Below are 22,158 nucleotides of genomic sequence, written 5' to 3'. Positions count from 1 at the left end.
ATGATGGTGACATGAAATCCGCAGCTGTTTTCTCTTACTTTTACTCTGCACTGATTTTGCTGCTGACTGCATGTTTTCTCTCCCTTCCTTCCACCTCCCTCCACCCCTTGGCTCATTCTTTCGGCTCTGTGCTTTCTCACAGAAGCATGTTTCTGGGTTGTTAGAGCTTACTGTAACTCTGGCTTGTCCTCTTACAGTGTTTGATGGTGGCTGTTTGGATTGCACCTAGCAATATGGGGCCTAGGTACTTGAGTGCAACTCCTGGGTTCCTTTCAGATGACCTGTTTAGTGAGCATCCATGCTGATTTGCTTTCACGGGGTTTGTAGGGAGGTAATAAGATGGCATGCCAACCAACTGTTACTCCAGTGCATTTGTCTGTCATTTTTTAAAATACAAAACATTGGTTTTGGGTGGGTGAGGGGAAGAGTGTTGCTGAAGAAGTGCCAAATCCATTTTAATTGCAGATCCTGAATTTGCTGTATGACTGAATCCCACCCACAAAATAACACCAGTCTGGAGGTTGCCCTGGAACACCTGCAAGGGGGAATGCATTGTTATGAATAAATGTAAGCATATGAAACTGCCTGGTACTGAATCCGATCTTTCTTCTGACTGGTAGTGGCCCTTCAGGATCTTGGCCAGGGTTCTTTTCCAGCTTGGCTACCTGGAATCCTCTGAATCTCAGACTTACTACATGTGAAACATGTGTTCTGCTACTGGGCAATGGCTTCTCCTTTTTTTATTCAAGATGCCACTGCTTTGCTAACACATGAGAGAGGGAGTAAATTGAGATTGCCCCCAACAAGATGATGGAAGAATAGCAATAGCAGAAAGGCAAGCTGTGAGTACGTAGAAGGGGAAATGGAATGGGGAGGAGGCTAGCTGGAGCACTTGAAATGCTGCAGTAATTATTCCGTCTTTGTGGCCTTTCCTGCCCAATACTTTATTTTCTTTCATGAAGATCTGAAATTTATTCCAAAATGGATTAGGCAGCAAATACAGCGCAGCTACATGAAAATGCCTACAGACCTACTTTTCATTCTCATAGTTAGTATTCTTTATATCATCTTTATAGCTCCAATTCGACCCAACAAGGAAAGCTTCAAATTTGACCAGATTTCTAAATCTTTTTTCACTTCCATCCAGCATTTTTCATAGTTATCTTTAAATAAGTTCCCATTTTTAGCTGTCATATTAATCCCCAGGTACTTCACTTTCTTAACCACGGTCAAACCTGTCTCATTCTGAAACCTCTCTCTTTCAATTGATGTTAAATTTTTCTCTAAAACCTTAGTTTTTAACTTGTTCAATTTAAATCCTGCCACTTGACCAAATTCTTGAATTAGTTCTAAAACCCTTTTAGTACTAGATTCTGGCTCCTGTAACGTCAATACTAAGTCATCTGCAAATGCTCTTAATTTGTACTGTTTAGCTCCGACCTGTATACCTTTAACCAGCCGGTCCCTTCTAATCACTTTCCTGCCCAATACTTTATTTTCTTTCATGAAGATCTGAAATTGATTCCAAAATGGATTAGGCAGCAAATACAGGGCAGCTACATGAAAATGCCTACAGACCTTCTTTTCATTCTCACAGTTAGCATGTTCTATATCACTTTAAAGATAAATTCCCCAATTTTCATTATATGGAAACAGTTTTCCAAAATGGCGTTTTACACACGAGTGAAACAACCAGAAGTGTGACATGCAAGATTGCATAAGAACATAAGAAGAGCCTGCCGGATCAGGCCAGTGGCATATCTATTTTATTCTATTTTATAAAATTTATACACTGCTTGGCTGTAAAAACCCCAAAAAAACTTCAAAGCAGTTTACAACAACTCCATCTAATCTAGCATCCTGTTCTCAAAGCGGCCAGCCAGATGGCTGTGGGAAACCAGGAAGCAGGATTCGAGCATGAGGATGGCTATTCTTGGAGGGAAGAACAAGCCATTTAACACAGAAATAGTTTAATGTTAATTGGAGTTCAAATAATATTAGCTAAAGTACAAAATATTATGTAAAGAAGCTTACAAATGTTACATTGGTTACTCTGGAGTCACCCTATATTTATGGATCCGGCCCAATCGCTTTCTGAATCCGGCCTGCAGACGGTCTGGGAATCAGTGTGTTTTTACATGAGTAGAATGTGTCCTTTATTTAAAAGGCATCTCTAGGTTATTTGTGGGGCTTGCCTGGTGTTTTTAAATTAGTAGAACATGTGCTTTTATTTAAAATGCATCTGTGGGTTATTTGTGGGGCACAGGAATTTGTTCATATTTTTTTCCAAAATATAGTCCGGCCCCCCACAAGGTCTGCCCGGCCCCCAGCTGAAAAAGTTTGCTGACACCTGCAGTACATGAAGCAGTGGGGGCGGGGGGGGGGGGATGCTGCCTTTGGCATATAATGCATGTGTGTTTCAACACTGGAATAGCAACCACATAGAAAAGCAAAACTCTAGAAGTGTACCCCTGAACCTAAAGAAGTGTTCTGTTCATCCAAAAATCTGCTTATGAGCCCTTGAATTCCCACCAGATCTTTGCCTTACTCTTGTTTCCTCAGCAGGGCACAGGATACTCAAGGATACGCCTTCTAAGGGCTGCGTGCGTACTGGGGTCTGGAGGCAATTACGAGAATTGGTACGAGAGTAGGAAGCTTAGATTAATAAGGAGGCAGCCAGCAGAGATGTTATAATCTGACCCAGAAGCCACTGCCTGCCATTTAACAGAACTCTTAAGTCAAATACGCAGGCTTATTACAGCTGTGGATGTGAACCTTGTTCTCATAGGTAAATCTCCCTTAACAGCGTACAGGCTGTGGTTGCATCTTGAAACTGAGTGATGAAATCCAAATGGCTGCAGTTTTAAGAACAGATAGGCAGCCACGGGAGAGGGAAAAACAAGAGAAGCAGTTCATTATTGCACAAAAGTTAAGGCTCGCTAGCGCTTGTTAAACAGGCTCAGCAACTCGGTTACAAAGGTCAGAGCCTGTGCCTCTCGCTGTTCAATGTCAGAATCCATGTTCCAATCCTCAAACTTTCTTCCACAGCTTTGGTTGCTGGCCTTCAACCTTTCCAAAGCCAGGGCCCACCTTTAACCCTCTCCTGCAATATGGAAACCACCTTTAATTTTTTAGTATATTATCCTTACCTTTTAATATGTTTATGTCTTCCCATTTCCCTGGTGTTCTATCTTAGCCCTTGCTTCTTCTTCGCTCTCCAAAAGATGCATTATATGAACCATCTTAGAGGGAGGTCAAGTGACCCATCAGTTAGAAAATATTGACATGGAACGGCTTTCCCCAACCTTGTGCCCCCTCCCCGAGGTCTTGGAGTCTCAGCCAACATAGCCAATGGTCAGGAATGATGGAAGTGGTAGTCCACAATATCTGGAGTGCAAGCGATGTGGGGAAATATGATGCAGACCAGGCCACCTACCTATCTTTGCCTGGCGAGAGGTCATTTAAAACATTTAAATACAAAAAACAGCAGATACAGTGGTGCCCCGCAAGACGAACGCCTCTCAAGACGGAAAACCCGCTAGACGAAAGGGTTTTCCGTTTTCGAGGCGCTTCGCAAAACGAATTTCCCTATGGGGTTGCTTCGCAAGACGAAAAAATCTTGCGAGTCCCCGCGTTTCCCCCCCGCTTTTTTCGCCCTTTTCCTAAGCCGCTAAGCCGCTTAACAGCTGATCCGCTGATAAGCCGCTTAACAGCTGATCGCTAGAAGCCGCTAGACCGCTGTAGCGCTAATCCGCTAAACTGTCAATGGGCTTGCTTCACAAGACGAAAAAACCGCTAGACGAAGAGAATCGCGGAACGGATTCTTTTCGTCTTGCGAGGCACCACTGTATATATATGATAGATAGATAGATAGATAGATAGATAGATAGATAGATAGATAGATAGATGATAGATAGATGATAGATGATATACAATACGGAATAGACACTCACGAAAAAGACACATTCATCTGGCTGGGAAAACCCAGCCTTCAGTTGTTTCCAGAAAACTGCATATAGTGGGCACCTCTCATACTGACATGAATGCTATTCCGTAGAACCAGCCACAAGAATCCCTGTTTCACATTCCTGTGGAGAAGGCCTCTTTTTCTTTGAAACTTGAAGGAGAAGCTCTCCTGCAGACCACAGTGACCCACTGAGTAAATAAGGGACAAGGCCGTTGCTTAAGTAATCTGGTCCTGAGCTGTCTAGGGCCTTATATGTTAATACCAATTTCTTGAACTTGACCCTAAATATATTTTATTTTTTATTTGTTACATTTCTATATAGCCTTTCATCTGAGGGTCACAATATAAAAGCACAAAGATGTATAACACGGTAACAAACAAAAGCAATAAACACACAGTTTAAAAGGCCATAGACTGGCTAATTAGCCAAAGGCCTGGGACAAGAGGAATGTTTCTGCCTGGCACCTAAAGATAGGTAATGAAGGATTACATATGTATTAAAGAAAACACAGTAAATTTCCCATCTTCATTTACTGATGTGATTATTTTTCTGAATTAATGCGAACTTTGCACTGAAAGTTACTTCTACAGCTTCTGTGTTGGAAACTTAGTCAAATGAGGTAGTCTCTGCTACTACAATTACATTTTAAACTCTGGCTCTTTCTATTCCTGGTTGCATTTTAGTTTCATTGTAATCAGGTGACCAGGTGCTCGAATCAGCACAGGTTTCCTGTTTCATTCCTGGATATAGAGACTTGCGAATGGTGACTTACTGGAATCCTTCACATTAATTAAACCGTTAGCTGCAGTGGTATTGAAATGTGTTGGCTCTTGCACTTTGTAGAAGACTGAAGCAGCCTTTTAAGCTCTGAATCTACACATTGCATGAAATTACTTGGAAACATAGTCTGCATGCCAGGAATACTCGTCTTTTATGGACAGGTCAACTACAGAGAGTCTCCATCTCCTGTCCCCCCCCCCCCCCCGGTGTCTTCATGTTTCTCTTTTGAAGGAGAGAAGATAAACTCAGATGAGTCTTCTTTTTCCCACAGTGAATCATTCTTCTGAGAGGTAGCGGAAAACGCTTCATCCTTCTCTCATATTCCACTGAGAGGGCTTGGAAATGTCACTCACTCCAGGGGTTGGAAAAGCCCATTGGCAGTTTCACCTAGTAATATGCCTTTGAGGGTTGCAAAATGGCAACTGCTGTTTGGTGCAAGTGGTCTTGGGGTGCAGGTGGTGGGGAAATCAGAGGCAAAAATATAAATAAATACACAAATGGATTTGGCCTTTCTCCATAGTATTGGAATTGTGCAGCAAACACACGTAAGCTGGATAAAATGAAAATTAAGACTAACCAGGCCAAACAAACCCTTCTAGAATGGAAGTCTTCAGCAGTGGGCAACTCAGAAGACCCTTGTAGGTATCTCTCTAAGGCTTCTTCATCTCAATGCTGAGGTGAGCAAATGGAAAGCAATTCATACACAGATGCCAAACATAATTCTAATGATTCTGCAATCCTTAATCATAACTAGTCACTGTGAGTCACCAAGGAGTCCTTCCTTCTTCCCTTGAGTACCAAAATGCAGGAGATCGCTTGCCACTTGGCGCAGCTCTGCTCTTGTGTGGATGCCATGATGGCGAGAAAAATGGTTACCATATCAGTCCTCTAGGGATTGCATCCCTTCTTTCATCTGTGCTCTTAAAACAGCAACTACAGTTAAATACTTGATATTTTAATAAAAGCTCACAGAGCTTCCATAAAATTATTGTGTTTGCGAGGAGAGTTTGCAACCTGTTCTAGAACTTATCGTGTCAAATCTTTTAGGCTGCTTTCTAGACTAGGCATAGGCAGACTCGGCCCTCCAGATGTTTTGGGACTACAACTCCCATGATCCCTAGCTAACAGGACCAGTGGTCAGGGATGATGGGAATTGTAGTCCCAAAACTTCTGGAGGGCCGAGTTTGCCTATGCCTGTTATAGACCCTAAAACGAAGGGAGGTGAGAATGAAATGTAGATTTGCAGTTCCGTGGAATGTTCTATTAAGATTTCCATTTGCTTTCATGATTTGTGTGTGTGTTTTTGGTGGGATGTATGTTTTTATATGCCTGTTGTCTTTGTCCATGGAGTTATAGAAGACAGGAGTGCCTGGTGTGCTCTGGTCCATGGGGTCACGAAGAGTCGGACACAACTAAACGATTAAACAACAACAACCTTTTTATAAGCAGTGTTTAAGGACGGCAGATTTTGAATTATGGTGCTGGAGGAGACTCTTGAGAGTCCCATGGACTGCAAGAAGATCAAACCTCTCCATTCTGAAGGAAATCAGCCCTGAGTGCTCACGGGAAGGACAGATCCTGAAGCTGAGACTCCAGTACTTTGGCCACCTCATGAGAAGAGAAGACTCCCTGGGAAAGACCCTGATGTTGGGAAAGATGGAGGGCACAAGGAGAAGGGGACGGCGGAGGACGAGATGGTTGGATAGTGTTTTCGAGGTTACCAGCATGAGTTTGACCAAACTGCGGGAGGCAGTGGAGGACAGAGGTGCCTGGCGTTCTCTGGTCCATGGGGTCACGAAGAGTCGTACACGACTAAACGACTAAACAACAACAAGGACGGCAGATACTTACTATCAGCTGCACCAGTTGGTAAGCTCTAAGTGAAGCAGTCCAGCAGGCTGTATAGTGTAACTGGTGTAAGGAGAAAAAACGTGGCTTGAGTTAGCTAGTAGAATGAAGAGCTGCAGAAGACTTGCAAGGCCTGGACTTTTGTATGGGTTAAAAACTATTGTACATCTATGCTTGATTAGAATCAAAATACTTTATGCTTATAAACTTTAGCATTGCAAATTAAAAATATAGACTCCTTTAAAAAGACAAAATAGTTGCTATCAGATAGTGTGACTGCAGGGATTTCAGGTATTCCAGGAAAAGAACAAGGTGTGCGCTTCACATTTTGATTTGAATATTTCTTCTGCTTTCCGTTTGTGTCCTCTTGAAGCCTGACAAATGGGGGTTGTGCTCTGTTATGTGTTGATTTGCTATTAATTCTGTGTTCTTACGGTTGGCTCCTGTCCCGTGGTGAGTGGGACTACTTGTTCCCAGTTTGCTGGTACCCTTATGCAATTGTAGAAAGGGAGAAGACACGAAGGTAGAAACATGAATGATTGCAAAAACAACCTTTCTTGCCATTGGTCTCCTGTAGCATGAAACTGAGCAACTCTATAGGAAGTTCATAGAACATATTATGCATGTAAACATTACCATCTAATAGTGTATACTTTTGATGTGTAGAGATTTTTAAAAATATTTTCACAAGAGCTGAGTGAATTTGTTTTTGATTCATATATTACCAAATAGGGAATCAGGGTTGCAAAGTAACGATGTTGCCCGCTTAATTGGCTTCATTTACTTTTAGTTGCTTTTAAAAAGCAATATTTCCTCCCAATTTCCCCCAGTCCAAAGCCACTTCCCATTCCAACCTCACAAGCTCCAACTTTTCCAAGACCACCTAGTGAGTGAGTGACTTGTCTAACTCCAGTTATTTATCTTTTTGGACACACCGACTTAGCTGCTTATAAATAGTGTTCCTACAGTTATCAAAATACTGTAAAGAAATTGACTAAAGATATTCCGATCCCAAATGAAATGCTAGCCAAATGGCAGGTAAGGCAACATTGCTAAATTGAATGTTTCCTGTTGCATCTATATAAAGTTTGCATTACCAGCTGTAGAAATTACTAAATGCACCATTATTATTTTAAAATTGAGAGTGCAATACCAAATAAACATCAAAGCATTACTCTCATTTTAAGTTGCATGCCCTGTTAAATTGCTAATGCTCTGATGAGGTTCCAAAGCAATGTGGTGAACATACATCAGTTGATCCTACTTTTGTGCATGACTGTAAACAGTGTTTGTAATGCCAAAACAGGAAATGCAAGTGAGGATATATATTTATTTTTTTGTATTCAGGCATTTCTTCCCTGCAAAAGAGCCCCACATGAACAACACTTGCATTTCTCCATGGAGGAAGTACAAGTTGGATGATTTTCAGTAGTCTGACTCTAACATTTCTTAACACAGGTACCTTACATCCAGTCTTTTCAGTTATATAACAGAGGGTGTAAATATTTATTTATACAAATTGGTCAGTCACATATGTTAATTCTGTTGACATGTTTACATAATAGTCTGTTCAAATGCTGATTTTGTTTAGTTGGGAGCTTCATTGAGTGATTATGCTTGGAAAACATATTTTAATGCAAAGAGGTTGCAGAATGAAACGTTCCAGTTGAAGGAGATTCCAGCGCTAGGAAGGCTGATGCTAGCTTCCATTTTACTGTGTAAGCTGTTTTTCTGTCCATTTTTATGTTGAGGATAAGTTTGTATGCCAAACCATCCTCTTGATACAGCACCACAGTAAGGTGTGGGGCCATGCTGTGCCAACCTCGGGCAACTTCTGACCCCCAAGCCTGTCCCTGCAGGAAGATTTATGTGCCCCAGTGGCCCCAACAAGTGCGAAACACATTCTAATAAAGGTGACTGCTGCCTGTTTAATGCTTTTTTTTATGCATGATCTGCTCTTAAACTGCCTCTTGTGGGCCCTAAATACTGAAATAAATAATAAGGGGCTTCAGTTGGGGCCATTTTGGGGGAGGGGTGAAGCTCATTGTGCATTTCCCTAGATTACAGCCATAGTGGTATGTTCAAGGCAGTGCTTTCTGTGTAGTTGGGGGTCAGCAAACCTTTTCAGCAGGGGGCTGGTCCACTGTCCCTCAGACCTTGTGTGGGGACCGGATTATATATTTTTTTGGGGGGGAGGAGCGAATTCCTATGCCCCACAAATAATCCAGAGATGCATTTTAAATAAAAGCACACATTCTACTCATGTAAAAACACGCTGATTCCCGGACCGTCTGCGGGCCGGATTGAGAAGGTGATTGGGCTGGATCCAGCCCCCGGGCCTTAGTTTGCCTACTCATGCTCTAGGCCAGGGGTCAGCAACCTTTTTCAGCCATGGGCTGGTCCACCGTCCCTCAGACCATGTGGTGGGCCAGACTATATTTTGAAAAAAATAATGAACGAATTCCTATGCCCCACAAATAACCCAGAGATGCATTTTAAATAAAAGCAGACATTCTGCTTGTAAAAACTGCCAGGCAGGTCCCACAAATAACCCAGATATGCACTTTAAATAAAAGGACACATTCTATTCATGTAAAAACACGCTGATTCCCAGACCATCCGCGAGCCGGATTGAGAAGGCAGTTGGGCCGGATCCGGCCCCCGGGCCTTGGTTTGCCTACCCATGCTCTCTAGGTTATTATAATTCGTTACATGTATTTATTATATCTTGCCTTTCAGGAAACAAATGTTTCTAAGGTGCCTTATGAGAAGCGTTAAACTACATTGTTTTTAAAAGAACTAGGATCCTGCCTACGGAGCAGTTGGCTGTAAAATGCCTCTCTGGTGGTGAAAGTGGCAGGCTCTGAGGTGGTCTGTGCTTGCCTCCCTCTCTCCTTCCATCAGTAAAATGGGAATTAAATCATGGACTATGGAAACTTTGCAAAAGTGCTTGGCGATGTAGATACTACTAAGGACTGGAAAGAACATTGCAAGTTACAAGGGCTGTATAAATTATTTCTATTTTCTTCTTCGCCAAGTGGCATAGGTGTGCCTGGAGATCTTGACTTTCAAGTGCTTTCGTTTCCTTTCCCTTTAAAGTCAGGTGCCCTTTCAAAGACTCAACCTATAAGAACTCCTTATCTAATTATACTCTCGTAATGAAAACTTGCCACAGCAACTTTTAGGTTCCTGCTGCTGCTGCTGCTCTCTCATTAAAATGTTGTCTGCTACTCTTCCTCTGAGGAGCTTCAGGAGGCCTTTTTAAGCCTGACAAAAAACACACCTCTGTAATGTGGGCCGGAGTGACTGGTTGATGGGGACTTGCCTGAGACCAGTTTCATGGCCAAGTGAGGAGAGTTTGAATCTGGGTTTTGCTTATTCAGGCTCAACTCTCTTTTTCTCCTACGAATAGCTCTGCTGGATTAGCCCAGTGGCTCATGAAGCCCAGAATCCCCTTCTCACAATGGTCTACCAGATGCCTGTGGGAAATTAGTAAGCACTACCTAAGCACAAGGGGACGCGGGTGGCGCTGTGGGTAAAACCTCAGTGCCTAGGACTTGCTGATCGTAAGGTCATCGGTTCGAATCCCCGCGGCAGGGTGAGCTCCCGTCGTTCGGTCCCAGCTCCTGCCCACCTAGCAGTTCGAAAGCACCCCTAAGTGCAAGTAGATAAATAGGGACCGCTTTATACCGGGAAGGTAAACAGCGTTTCTGTGTGCGGCGCTGGTGCTGGCTCGCCAGATGCAGCTTCGTCACGCTGGCCACGTGACCCGGAAGTGTCTTCGGACAGCGCCGGCTCCCGGCCTCTTGAGCGAGATGAGCATGCAACCCCAGAGTCGGTCACAACTGGCCTGTACGGGCAGGGGTAGCTTTACCTACCTAAGCACAAAGATGTTCTCCCCTCCTGCAGCTTTCAGGAACTGGTATTCAGAAGCATCGATGCCTCCAGCTGCAGAGGCAGTGCATAGCTATTGCCACTCTATTAATTACTTAATTAATTACTTAATTTTCTAAACAGTGGTACCTCAGGTTAAGTACTTAATTCGTACTGGAGGTCCGTACTTAACCTGAAACTGTTCTTAACCTGAAGCACCACTTTAGCTAATGGGGCCTCCCGCTGCTGCTGCGCCGCCGGAGCATGATTTCTGTTCTCAACCTGAAGCAAAGTTCTTAACCTGAAGCACTATTTCTGGGTTAGCGGAGTATGTAACCTGAAACGTATGTAACCCAAGGTACCACTGTACTGCCCTTTATCTGAGGATCACGGGGTGCTTTACAATATAAAAACACAAAAATATATAGCATTGTAACAAACAAACAAAGGCCCCTGCCCTCTACCAAGCTTGCTCGCTCCTTCCTTCCTTCCTTCTTTCTTTCTTTCTTTCTTTCTTTCTTTACAAAAGTACATGCCTTGTCTCTCTTTCGGGTTGCACAGCCTTTTTAAAAATCGTTTACATTTGTCGTGAGAAATTAGTGTTGAGATCTGGTGTGTATGTAGTGCTCTTTATAATGTGCATTGCGTGAAACCTTTTCGTTTTGAATAAACTGTGACTTAAAGAGAAAAAGATCATAACAGAGACTGCTAATGAGCCGTAGCTTTGGCCAAGGTGGCGGTGGAGGAGAAATCTGTGAATGGTTGGGTCATTCAAGTGGCAGACACCCCCCCCCCCTCTCTGTGCAACGCTGGATCCTTGCGCACTGGCACGAGAAATGAAAGAGGGCTTGTGCTCCCAGCATTCGGAAGAAGCCAGGCCAGGCTAGGCCGTAACTAATCATCCCAGCAGCGGAGAAAGTGGTCTGTGAAGGCATTTCCACCCCCCAATAGAAAACAAAAAAAAGTCAAGAGGGGAAAACTGCTTAGGCCTCTGAAAGCAAAGTTAGAATCTAGGCGGGGAGGAAGGGCGTGAAGAGCCTGGAGAAATAGAATCCCAGCTTTTGCTGCTGAGTCATGGTAACACACGGGAGGGCTGTGTTTAAATGACACTCTGAACATTTTACACCTTGTCTTTCCAAGGTGAAGGAGCTTTTGCAAGCTGTCAGAAGTGTGATATCTCTCCTCCAGTCTTGTATGTGTGTTTTCTTAAAAAAACAAAAAAACCCCACCATTTAACATTTTTGTTTGTCATGAGGGAGGTTAGGAGGGGCAGATGTGTACCCTACAATAAATTAAATAATTTTTGTGTGTGGACTGTGTTTGCAAATACAGTGGTACCTCAGATTAAATACTTAATTTGTTCCGGAGGTCTGTACTTAACCTGAAACTGTTCTTAACCTGAAGCACCACTTTAGCTAATGGGGCCTCCTGCTGCTGCCGTGCCGCCGGAGCACAATTTCTGTTCTCATCCGGAAGCAAAGTTCTTAACCCGAGGTACTATTTCTGGTTAAGCAGAGTCTGTAACCTGAAGCGTATGTAACCCGAGGTACCACTGTAAATGGAATGGTGGGAAATAATTATTTATTACTATTATGATTACTACAGGGATTTATACTGTACAGTGATACCTCAGGTTACATACGCTTCAGGTTACAGACTCTGCTTAACCAGAAATAGTACCTCGGGTTAAGAACTTTGCTTCAGGATGAGAACAGAAATTGTGCAGCGGCGGCGCGGCGGCAGCAGGAGGCCCCATTAGCTAAAGTGGTGCTTCAGGTTAAGAACAGTTTCAGGTTAAGAACAGATCTCTGGAACGAATTAAGTACTTAACCCGAGGTACCACTGTATACTGCTTAATTACTGAGGTTTCTAAGTGGTTTACATAAAAACTACAGAAAGCATATGGCGGAGAAAAGAAAAGAAAGATAAGTATAATAAAAATGGAAAACTTGCTTTGAAATGCCGCCTGGAATGGAAAGGCCTTTGTCGGGTACTTCTTCCTGCTCTCAGCCACAAGGGAGTTGCGCAGGATAGAGCCCATAATATGGTGCGCAGGACACCTGATAGACACAAGGCATGCGTGGGATCACTAATAGAGACGGAGGAAGTCCTTAAAGTATCCTAGACCCAAGGTGTTAAGGGCCTTGTAAACTATTACAAGATCCGTGAACTTCGCCGGGGAATGTATGGGCAGCCAGTGCAAGCCTTTAAGCACCAGAGATATGTGGCAGTGCATAAACTTCGGATGTGTGCGCACTGGGGGTTCAAGGGGAGGAACTCAGATGGATGATTTCACTGACCAAAGGAGATGTTTAATGTGTGGCTTTTTGTGTGCCATGTGAGACACTATTTAGATAGAAGGAGCATGTCTCTAAACTGATATACTTGTGGCACCAGGATAAGCTGGCAAACCAGTGATTTTGACTTGAGTCTTTAGACTGTTGTTCCTCAAACTGAAAGAGAAAGAGTTAACCTAAGATGATGAAATAAACTGTCTTCAGACCTCTGGTAACAATGATTTTGTGTTGCCTCCTTGCCTGTGTGTTTCTTTAGGACTTGTTGTTTAGTCATTTAGTTGTGTCCGACTCTTCGTAACCCCATGGACCAGAGCACGCCAGGCACTCCTATCTTCCACTGCCTCCCGCAGTTTGGTCAATCTCATGCTGGTAGCTTTGAGAGCACTGTCCCACCATCTCGTCCTCTGTCGTCCCCTTCTCTTTGTGCCCTCCATCTTTCCCAACATCAGGCTCTTTTCCAGGGAGTCTTCTCTTTTCCTGAGGTGGCCAGAGTATTGGAGCCTCAGCTTCAGGATCTGTCCTTCCAGTGAGCACTCAGGGCTGATTTCCTTCAGAATGGAGAGGTTGGATCTTCTTGCAGTCCATGGGACTCTCAAGAGTCTCCTCCAGCACCATAATTCAAAAGCATCAATTCTTCGGTGATCAGCCTTCTTTATGGTCCAGTTCTCACTTCCATAGGACTAGATAGGACTAATCTGAGTGTATCATTGGTGTAACTCTATTTGCCACAGAAACTGGGGCATGGAAGAATGATTTTGGGCAAAAAAATGGGTTATGAGAAATCTTCTTCATAAAATCTTGATAGCCATGCCAAAATTAACTTCATGCTCGCTCTTAACTGGGATGTTTGCACTGTTATCACGTCTGCTTCAAGGAGCTTGAAGTATTTCCATAATATCTGTGTTCTCGCGATATGTTATGCTTCTTTGCCAAACCAGCTTTTTTCTGGTAACATTTTAACCCATTGGTGCCATATTACCATGGCAATTTTTTAAAAATATAAAACATACTTTACATGTACTGCTATTCATAAAAAAAAAATCAGACCATTTTACAGCAATCATACATAAAACCATGCAATAAAAACCAATTTTAAAATATCAAATCAGATGTTTTGGAAATATGTTTTCTTTGTTGCCTGCATAAGCCTGATGGAATAGAGAAGTTTTCAGCTGGTGTTTTAAAGGTTGAAAGAGAAGGTGCCTGCTGATTTTTTGTTGGCAGAGTATTTCACAGTACTGGCTGGATGAATTAAGGCTCAGTTTCTTGTTGCTGTCCAATGAGCCTCACTAATTTGGGGAACAACCAATGACATTTCTGTAGATGATCTCAGTGATTGAGCATGGATATAAGGGTTCAGGTGGTCCCTAAAGTGTACTCTAGACCTAAGTTGTAAAAAAAAAAGTAAATTAATACAAGGACCTTGAACTTGGCTCATTTGTAGATGGGCAGCCAATGCAGATGTTTTTACAATGGTGTGGCACCCGACTAATTTAAAATTATACATGCAGGCATATTTTCATCATGGGCAGATTCTCTTGTGCACAATGGAAGCTGTTGCTGTCCTTTGACCTTTTGGTGCCTTCCTTTCCAGCATTGTGGTGATACTTTGCAAAATTGTTGGTAAAGCATCATGATACGGCCTAAGCTATGCCTTACTCTGAATGATCAGTGTGCTAGTTCGTGCTGCCCAATTTCTTCATGCTGAACAGAAGCAACAAGCTATGAACTTGGGTGGCCTGTATATCTTCTGGACCCGTGATTGTGGTTGGTTTATCCCTAAACAAACCATGGTCGGAAGCCGTGGTTTGTTCACGGGAAGACATGGTTTGTTGCCAAGGTGAGTCACCCACATCACATTTCTGAATGGCCAGTGGCTTTATCATCTAAATGCTGTCTGCAAAAATGAAGGCTATACCTGCTCTGCACAAACAGGACTATAAGACCACTTTTGACAGAAGTTGTATATTAGAGCTTTGCAAGCTTTCCCCATGTTGGCCGACTTGCCTCTTCACGCCTCCCCCCATATATTATTAACCATATCATATATGTATCATATAACACCGTATTTTCTCAAAGCATATGGTTGCTGTGCAGAATGTGTGATTAGCATATGTTGCAGTAATACTTTTAAGGCAAGCAGAGCAACTAAAAAGAAGGAATCAATAATTTGGTTTTATTTTAGTTTGTTCTATAGTGAAAAATAAACTGGGGGAAGAACGATAAAATACAGAAAATATGAAAATGATTATGAAACACATTGACATGAAATTATACAGATGTGAAACACATGGTGGCAGCTCTGACTTGACAGTTGGCTTTAATCTAATTAGAATGAAGCAAAGATGCTGTCGCCATGTAAAATGTTGTTAATCTCAGGTTCTGTAAAATTGAAAGGAGACAGAAAAAACTCTTGTCTAATGGGACACACTCAAAGTAGCCAGGGTTATCTGCCCTTTTTAGAAAGCTGCAGGAAAAGTGAGTGAGGAAGGAGATACTTAAAGCCACTTGTGTTGAAAAGTATTTAATCGTCTGATGGAATCAGCATACATTCAGTTTCACTAAAAAGAGAGTAGTTGGCAACATGACATTTGGGTTGGGATGGTGTGTCTTTTAGCTCAGGGGCAAAGGTGATGTTCCAAGGCGGTTCTTGTTTACCTTCCGGTTGAAATGGGATGATTATTGCTACGCCATTTCTTAGACTGTGCCCAAGTCCTGAAGGCTCCAATCCCTGAACTCAGCTCCAGAGAGTGTAATTTTAGCTTTTGGTAGTTAATCATTAAACATTATTTTGCACAAAACTTACCCAGGCATCTTTATAGCCCTTAAGATTGATTGGAACAAAGTGCCATGTCATAGACTTCAAGCAAAATTTTCACTGACCGAGTGTTGTAAGCATGTGTTTAGTTTTCCTATCCTGTAAAAGAAATAGAAATACATAAACTAACACAGTCCTAACACATCAGAAATGTGTAGCGTACGCATTCCACAAATATAGCCAAAACTCACATTAAAGCAAGTCTTTAAAAGCACAAAAACAAATCGACGTGAATCCTATTGGCTGCATTTTCTAAAGTGCAGAATATTGCACGATTCCGTTGTGGATGTAATAAGTGCATGAGCAACTGTGGCAGATCCATCATGTGATCTGCAGTTGTCCTAGTACATATCTATCCAGTCGCATCCAACAGCATTTCAGCTTGTTCATCCTTGTCTGGCCAGAATTCAACAGAGATTGCATTGGGAGTAGCTTGTTGTATGAACACATTCGCTTTCTTTCTTTTGATGGTGGTGGGGGAATAGCACCCCCTAATGTGCTGTGCGTTCCCAAAGGGCCAAATGGGGTAAATTAATAGAAGTCATTTTTCAGTTGGAAGAGCCAGAATCCAAAGCGACAGAGTGACATCAGGGATCTGGAGAACAATTGTCTGCAACTGAGATCCTCCGACTATCTGTGTTACTCTTCTAAGTGTTTTGCTTCTGGGTAACCCTGTTTCTTCGGCAGGAGAATGAATGTCAAAGCCAATTGAAGGACAAGAGAGCCATTCAGTGGGTACGTGAGAGAAGATCTTGTGTACAGTTTTGCCACACTCATTTTGTTTTTATTGTGGTTTGGTGCGATGAATTGCAGCTTTCTTTTCAGCAAGATTTTAATTTTGCATGTTAATTATTTATAAGCTACCTGGAGCTTTGGAGAGGCCGAATTAAAAATAAATAAATTGCCAGCTTCCTGCAGTTTCACTCCGGGGTTGTTGCTTTTGCTAACTAGGCAAGCAGATTTGAGACGAGAATGTTCGTGTACTCCCAACCCAGAATCATTAATTTGTGCTTTAGACTTCCAGTGCAGCTTTTTGTTGCAGAGAAATTCCTCCAGGCATATTTAGCTTGATCTGGGACAGTTTTCTCCCCTGGAAGCCAAGCGATCTGCTCTTGGTAGCTGTCACTTTATAGATGCATATTGAGGTTAAATTTCAATCTTTATTGCAGTAGTAGACTGTGTAACATGACCCAACAGTCCCTTCAAAGCAAAGCTAAACCAGTCCGGGCAGCTCCAAGGAAGCTGCAAGAGGGGTGTGTGTGGCTTTGGAGCAGAAAATAACACAGCTTTTTTCTTTGCAATCTTGGGCTTTAGCAAATGAGGTTCAGGCTGTTCTCCCTGCACAGATTTGACAACTGATTACTTGCATGGTCCTTAATTGTGTCATCTAAGCAGGGAAAGGGATATTTGGGGATGAATGAGGAATAGAAAGTGGGCCATGTAACTTTTTTATAAGAATGTTGTATTGAAGAAATAGTACCCAGCTGACTTAGTTACTATTGAGATCCGTAGAACTATGTACCGTATTTTTTGCTCTATAAGACTCACTTTTCCCTCCTAAAAAGTAAGGGGAAATGTGTGTGCGTCTTATGGAGCGAATGCAGGCTGCACAGCTATCACAGAAGCCAGAACAGCAAGAGAAATTGCTGCTTTCACTGCGCAGCGATCCCTCTTGTTGTTCTGGCTTCTGAGATTCAGAATATTTTTTTTTTCTTGTTTTCCTTCTCCAAAATCTAGGTGTGTCTTGTGGTCTGGTGCGTCTTATAGAGCGAAAAATACGGTAAGCTAGGTGCAGCAAGTAACTCCTGGGCAGTGGTACAGCCTGCTGTGGGAAGGATCAGGGCAAGTAAGTTTTTTTCTGTGCAAGTGAAGGGCAGCCAAGCTGCTGAAAAAAATATATTCAAGTGCTGCAGGAGGGTTTATGGAGGCTGTCATGCTTGGGTCCTGTTTGTGGGCTTCCTATAGACATCTGGCTGGCCACTGTGGAAAACAGGATGCTGGATTAGATAGGCCTTTTGTCTGGTCTAGTAGAACTCTACTCATGTTTTTGTGCAATGATAACCACTGATTTTGTAAGCCTAACTAATAAGGGTCACTGTGACTTTCGTCTTTCTCCTCAAGCCAACATGATAGATGATTCAGCCCTTTTGTGTATTGCTGCAGAATCCAGAGACACTATGCCAATTGCTGTAAATGGGAATATCTACCTGGATCAATACAACTGGTCAGGGTGACCGGTTTCTTATAACTCGTGTCCTTGTTGCAATATCAGGACTTGAAATCTGCAGGGGGGAGAGGAGAACAACAGTCTGTGCCTATTGGCAGAGGATTTTAGGGTTTTAAGCATGCTGACCTCTCTTCCATCCTGGCTTCAGTTTGTTTGTTTATTTTATTCCTGTCACTTATGTTCTGCCTTACAGGGCAAAGGGCTCCCAAGATGTCTCCCATATAGAATTAACAGCACAAAATGCAATTGAACTCATCTCATTACAATTTCAAAACTAAAACACCAATCTATAAAACACTGTACAGCACAGCAAAGTGCAGCAAATAGGATAAATCAGATTAAAACGAAGACCTGCAACAGTTTAAGCAATAAAATACCCAGCCCAACAGCTTAACTGAAAGCAGATTGAAACAGGGATGTTTTCAAGGCCTGTTTAAAATGTGGTCGATGTGGTTGTGTCCAGACTGGCCTGTCCCAGGGATAATACATGCATGTGCTACTTTTATTGGGTCATGTTTTATATACCTTTCTAGACTGACAGAATTATGGCAGTGCAAGTTTGGCTGTTTCATCCAAACGGTTATGTAATTCTTACACCGGCACTGTGATAGCTTAATGAAGTGAAGAGAGGTCTGGCCTATTAACCTAGTTAAAAGGCTAACTGCAGGTAGCAGCTGTGATCTGATAATCTTCCTGTAAACATTATGCAGAATATCATGGAGAGACGTTTTTTTCTATTCATTGTGGGGGTCTTTGCTGCCTATTGACTCCCCTGGAAACAGCAACAGCTGTTGCCTGCCAGAGAAAGGCAATTTTCTTAAAACTGAGTTGAGCATATTTTCTTCTTGGTGCTTTTCACTAGGTTTTGCTCTCATCTCGCTCCTGCCTCTTGCCTCAACTCCATACTCCCCACCTTTTCTTTTGATGCTCCTGTGTTTCCAAATGGAATGAGTACAGTGGTACCTCGCAAGACGAAATTAATTCGTTCTGCGAGTTTTTTCGTCTTGCGAAGCACGGATTCCAACCCAAAATCCAAAACCCCCCCAAAAAAGTTTTAAAAGTTTAACTTACCAAATGGCTGCAAAAGAAGTTTTGGAAAAGCTTCAAAAATCACCAAAGTCTTCAAAAACCTCAAAAAAGGCTCAAAAAAGGAAACAAACTTGCAAGACGTTTTCGTCTTGCGAAGCAAGCCCATAGGGAAATTCGTCTTGCAAAGCAACTCAAAAAACGAAAAACTCTTTCGTCTTGCGAGTTTTTCGTCTTACGAGGCATTCGTCTTGTGAGGTACCACTGTATGTTCATTTTTGCTCTTTTGCTATGAATTCCTTAAGATGAGTCTTGCTGCCTTTTTGTTCCTTCACAGTGGAAATCTAGTCTAGTTCTCTGGCTCCAGTCCAGTGCTACTGAAGAAAAAAACCCAAAGACCTTGAAGAGTTGTCCCTCTAGTCAAGCTCAAGTTCTGTGCATAAAAATTCTGAGTTAGTGATGTATGACTGATTTCCTTGGTATTCGTTAAATAACTGTGTGTGTATTCTGTAGCAGCATATTTCATAAACACAGAATTTGGGAGTTGGCATCGTTAATCGTCTACCACAGATGCATGGATCAACAGTCTAGTCACAGACTTGTATCATCAATCATCTACCACGGACACAGGAGGAATTGGTGGGCTCTTTCAGAATGCATAGCTGATGAGCCATTTATGGTTCTGTAATTCTAACAACCGTATGTTGAACTGAGGCAGGGCTTAACTGACTGAACAGCAACTTTACTAATTATTAGTATGCGTTTATCAAACGTTTCTAGGCCGCTTTTCCAAAGGGTTCAGAGCAACTTGGGTAAAGCAAAAAAGGAGAAAAAAAAGCACAATCAGTACAAAGACTATAAATAAAATTGCATCTCAGTAACTGAGAATCGTCATTAAGAATTTGGCCAAATGTAAACTGAAATAAGGTTTTACATCCGTTGCAGAAAGTAGGCAAAAAAGCACCACCTGGACTCATTAGGCAGAGTATTCCAGAGCCCAGGGACTACAGCAGAATGTCCCTGATCCTTTCACCATGGTAATTTTAGTGTCTCATAATGAAGGCCTACAGAGAAGGGCTTGATTTCCAACTGCGTGGCAAAATAAATTTCTCTTCTAGTTCTTAAAGGGATGGTGCTAACACACACACATACACACACACACACGAAAACGCTAGAGAATTCAGCTGCTCATAATTTTTGGTTTAGACTTCACTCATGATTAAGAATGATCTCAGCCAGAATACATCTTGCTCCCTCTGTCACCAGAATGGTGGATTACATTGCGCTGGGCAAGCTCTCCACATTTACTGGAGACCTCGGCAGACTTTCACTTATGACTTTGCGGAAAAGCAGAGTTGAGAAATGCCCTGGGAGTGGTTTGTGAGAAGGAGGATTGATTACATCTGAAGCAGAGAAACAACTGGATTTGAGCCGCTCTTGTTTTGTCCTGGTGATCGCTTTTCTTATTTGCATGGCTTCCAGTGACTTTAGGTCCCATATTCTGCTTTTGTACCATTTGTGTTCGTCCTTACAAATTGACATCGCGTTGCAGCGTCATGTCATCAGTTCATGGGACCACGAGCAGATTTTTGGGATGGTGGTGGGAGAAAATGCTTACCGTGGAAGGGACAGCACAGTGCATAGATGGTATGTTTGAAGACAACACAGCTGTGAAGGAACAATATATTAAAACAGACAAAATGATAATGGCCCTGCAAACTCTAGACTGGAGAGATTTCAAGGAATGAAGTACTGTATTCCACAAATGCAAATTTGGCTCCAAAACAGCAGCAGACTGTTGTACTCTCCTTACAATGGTGTTCAGACCAAAAAAAAAAAAAAGATGTACCGTATTTTTCGCCCTATAAGACGCACTTCCCCCCCTCCAAAAATGAAGGGGAAATGTGTGTGCGTCCTATGGGGTGAATGCAGGCTTTTGCTGAAGCCTGGAGAGCGGCAGGCGTCGGTGCGCACCCGGTGTTGGCCAGCCTTGCGCACCCAGGGGATCTCCCCCCGAGAGCGCAAGGCTTGCGGGCGGAAGCCGGGAGCACGGAGCACGGGGCGCCCTCCAGAGGACACCCAGTGCTCCGCGCTGGTGTTGGCCAGCCTTGTGCACCCGGGGGATCTCCCCCCCCCCAGGAGCGCAAGGCTTGCGGGTGGAAGCCGGCAGCACGGAGCACGGGGCGCCCTTCGGAGGCGGCCCCGTGCTCCGCGCTGGTGTTGGCCAGCCTTGTGCACCCGGGGGATCTCCCCCCCCCAGGAGCGCAAGGCTTGCGGGTGGAAGCCGGCAGCACGGAGCACGGGGCGCCCTTCGGAGGCCACCCCGTGCTCCGCGCTGGTGTTGGCAAGTCTTGCGCACCCGGGGGATCTCCCCCCGAGAGCGCAAGGCTTGCGGGTGGCAGCTGGCAGCGCGGAGCACGGGGCGCCCTTCGGAGGACGCCCCGTGCTCCGCGCTGGTGTTGGCAAGCCTTGCGCACCCGGGGGGCGCGTGGGGCGCCCTGAAACAGAGGGTTCCCCATGCTGCGGACTGTAGCCTGCCGCCCGACGCGCGGGGCGCCCTGAAGCAGAGCGCCCCTCGCGCCAGGCAGACATGGGCCAGCCCCACAAGCTCGGGGGACAGCGGGGAGGCGCAGCACCGCCATCCCACTGTTCCCCGACCTGGTTTTGGGGGAGAAAATAAAGGAAATTTTTTCCCCTTTATTTCCCCCCCAAAAAAGTAGGTGCGTCCTATGGGACGGAGCGTCCTATGGGACGAAAAATACGGTACTTCTTTTAGTGTGTAACAGTTTGAAAGGACTTCATTTTTTCTTACATATGTGTGCAGAATTCCAGGTTGACTGCAATGTGGATTTGCAATTAACCTACACAATCTGTATAATACGATTGTGGTGTTTTCTTTACCCTGGCTTGGTTTGGTATGGTAAGGTAGGTAGGTAGTTGAACACATAGTTGGGGAGTCAGATTTTTGTATAATACTACTTAAACCTTATAATCTAGATTCTAGATTATGCTTTATTCTGGTTAATTCAATCAGATTAATTGGATTAATTCTCAGCCTACTGTCTGATTCAAAATTTAAGTTGCGTGTGGCTGAAAATATAAGCTTGGAGAGAGAGAGAGCCCGCCTTGTATGTCTGAAACTGTTATCTCCTAATGATTCTATATCTCCAATAGATTCTAATATCAGTATGTTTATTTATTTATTTAATAATGTATTTTAGGTTTCTAAAGTTATGTTTGTAGATGATGTTAGCCGTCCTGGGCTCTGTGTGAGGAAGAGTGGGATATAAGCACTGAATAAAATAAATATTTTAGCAGGTA

General features: G+C 43.3%; 1 protein-coding gene and 1 long non-coding RNA gene across 5 annotated transcripts in view; one reads left to right on the top strand and one right to left on the bottom strand.

Annotated features, from left to right (window-relative positions):
• NCOA1 (nuclear receptor coactivator 1) overlaps positions 1-22,158 on the top strand; it is a 288,605-nt gene that overhangs the window by 13,257 nt on the left and 253,190 nt on the right. The window lies entirely within an intron of this gene.
• Positions 9,883-22,158, bottom strand: part of LOC310842195 — a 207,500-nt gene continuing 195,224 nt past the window's right edge. The window contains exons 2-3 of the long non-coding RNA XR_014562986.1: positions 10,475-10,770; positions 9,883-10,099 (exon numbers count right to left, since the gene is read on the bottom strand). This is a non-coding gene — a long non-coding RNA (uncharacterized lncRNA). The remainder of the gene's footprint in view (positions 10,100-10,474; positions 10,771-22,158) is intronic.

The sequence above is a fragment of the Podarcis gaigeae genome (assembly GCF_964106915.1).
Source record: "Podarcis gaigeae genome assembly, chromosome: 3".
Lineage (NCBI taxonomy): Eukaryota > Metazoa > Chordata > Lepidosauria > Squamata > Lacertidae > Podarcis > Podarcis gaigeae.
Note: the sequence above shows the minus strand (reverse complement) of the source record. Positions and strands in the feature narration are given on the sequence as shown.